This window comes from Arachis ipaensis, chromosome B05 (genome assembly GCF_000816755.2).
Source record: "Arachis ipaensis cultivar K30076 chromosome B05, Araip1.1, whole genome shotgun sequence".
Taxonomy (NCBI): domain Eukaryota; kingdom Viridiplantae; phylum Streptophyta; class Magnoliopsida; order Fabales; family Fabaceae; genus Arachis; species Arachis ipaensis.
This window is the reverse complement of record NC_029789.2, coordinates 24,569,231-24,572,053: the sequence shown is the minus strand read 5'-3', so window position 1 is coordinate 24,572,053 and position 2,823 is coordinate 24,569,231. Positions and strand designations below refer to the sequence as shown.

Genomic DNA, 2,823 nt, shown 5'->3' with positions numbered 1-2,823 from the left:
TGGGAGATATGGGAATGTTGGAAGGGAGAACTTGTTCGGGTGTATTGCAGAAATTTATATCGGTGAGGAGAGAGAAACAAAGATAGAGAGTGTGTGCGAGTGTGTGTGAACAAAAATGGTTTAAGATTGGGCCTTGTAATGTTCATTCATGCTGTTGTTGCTGTGTGGGAATGGTGAGAGAGCTTTGTCTTTAAGGCTCTGGCATGTTTCCCTCTGCAAACTGCATTGACTAAAACAAATGCAATAATTAATACCTGTGTTAGTCATAGTAACTACTAGTAATTTGTAATTGTGGCTGTCGCATTATTAAATTATTAGGAACTTGATTAATGTAACTAATTTTACAGCAAGAACCGGGATGGGGAAATGGAAGGGTAAAAACTAAAAACTAGGAACAGATTAAAACAATACAAGTGACATGTGAAAACAAGAAATAATTGGTGAAAGTATAAGTGGTCAGAAAATGATATGAGGGTACAAAAGAGATTGGTCAAGAGGAAAAGAACAAGTACGAATACAAGAACGATAAAATAGGGGGAGAAGAAGGGAAGGGGTTTGTGGAAAAGTTAAGTAGTAGCAACTAGCAAGAGAGGCATTGATCTTTGGTGAGTGCACCTTTTATCTTTGAACTGCTCGACAGTTTGCATGAACTGAAGAAGAAGAATACACATATTGTTATGGAGAAGAGAGAGAGAAGCATATTTATAGGCCACTTGAAAGGAAAATCCAATTGACGCGCATTCTGAATGCCATAACGCGGTAACAAATTTGGATTATTTGTCCAATCACTTTTTCTTGCTTATTTTTTAGATATTAGTAAAATTTTGAATACTCTGTATTAGATTTTATGGTATTTTTAAAAATTTTGGTAGCAGGATAATATGCCTTTGCGTATTTTCATATATCAATTATAAGTTCTCAAAATTTTGACAAACACCATAAAATTTAATAATTAAATATTATACTAAAATTGTTTTCATATAAAAAAATATTAGCCACTTTTGTTAGTTGTAGCTCAATTTTTTTTTCTTCCAACGTACAAAAGGAAAAAATAGGAGTAGGGATGAAAATAAATTTCTATGAGATTTTTTTCCGTTTTTCATTTTCATTTTGTAAAATATTTTCTGGCTTTGCTTTATTTTTGTCATGAATTTTCGTTTATTTCTTTCTATAAAGAGGCTATATTTTGGAGTATCTATGCTACCCCAAAAGGTGGTTATCAATTCTACTATAAATACACTGACACCCTTTAAGTATATTCATCTTCTAATCTACTAAAAATCTACTAAAAATCTTCCTAAAATCCTTGCTAACTTAAGCATCGGACGGCAGCACCTCGGCTTGTGAACAAGTCAGACGCTGCTTCACAAGAGATCTGAATCTCACGTTCTAAGTCCAAATCAACGTTTCAGGTAACCCTCGGAAGAACAACCATAATAAAATCTAATACAATTTAACAAAATATATTAAATCAAACACAATTCAAATATAAATTTAAAATAATCATATGCAAATAAATTTTTTAACATATAAATTAAAATAAAGTAAATTAGGGTTACTTATATAACTTATACATGTAAGGATATTTAAGTAAATTTTTTTTTACGAAAATTTTATAATCTCTGTGAGACAAGTAACTCAATTCTCGTCTCATCCCAATTTATTTGCAAGAGTGGGTCCTATCCCACAAAAATTTTGTCGATCTCCGTTAGCCTCTCTATCGCGGATAATCCCCGCTAGTATTTGAGGGTGCGGGTTTTTGGCCATCTCTAATTAGGAGTGTAGTACTACTGTTAGTCTATTAGAGAAAATATAGGTACTCAACTTTACATGCAGTTAATTTGACAAACTTTAAAAACAAATCTAATTTTGAAATTCCAAAAAATTAGGAGGTTCAGAAACACGCGTCATCCAATCTCAACTCCTAGCACGACCTCTCCCTCCAATTTCTCTCCCTACGACGTGGCGACCTCGCTCTGTAATTCCTCTCGGGTGCCCTCCGGATCCATCACCCCTCATGCGCCACCGCATCCTTCTCCAATCCCAACTCTTCTCTTCGCCACGGTCGGACCCTCCACATCGAACTACTCTTGCTGTCAACCCTTCTAACTGATCTTGCTGCCACGCGTGCCAGACTTTTCGCCGTCTCTCTACTTTTTGTGTTACATTTTGTTTGGTTTCATAATTTATCGCTGCCACAGGTTGTTCGAGAGAGCAACGCTGTCGTTTTTGTGTTCTTCTAAGTTTTAGATGATTTTTTTTACTAGTTTTGGATGTTTCTTTTTTCTAGGTTTCGGATGTGTTCTTATTATATGTTTTTTATGTTTCTTTTTCTTATGTTTTGGATGTTTCTTCTTTTTAGGTTTTGGATTTTGTTTTTTAATAGTTTTAGACGTTTCTTTTCTTAGTTTTCGGATTTTTTTCCTACTAATTTTGGATGTCTTATTTTGTTATGTTTTTAATTTTTTTAAAATAATTTTGTATATGTCTCTTTTGTTAGGTTTTGAATGTTTCTATATTTAAAAGAAATGATTTCTTCTTTATCATAGTTGAAAGAGTTTTGGATAATCTTTTACAATAATTTTAAATGTTTCTTTTTGTTAAGTTTCGGATGTTTCTTTTTGTTTTTTGTACTTTTTTTTTGTTTTGGATGTTTATTTTTCTTATGTTTTGGATGTTAAATATCCAAAAGTAATGCACTCTTTTTATTATAATTGAAAAAATTTTAAATAATTTTTTTTAATAATTTTAAATATTTTAGATAATTCTTTTTGTTTTTTATGATTGTCTTTTTTTTTTTCTAATAATAAAATTAGAATGACT

General features: G+C 32.0%; 1 protein-coding gene across 1 annotated transcript in view; it reads right to left on the bottom strand.

The window, feature by feature from the left end:
• Nucleotides 1-746, bottom strand: part of LOC107643366 (polygalacturonase 1 beta-like protein 3) — a gene marked incomplete in the record, with an annotated part of 3,146 nt that extends 2,400 nt beyond the window's left edge. Inside the window, 2 exon segments of the mRNA XM_016346983.2 lie at nt 1-220; nt 616-746.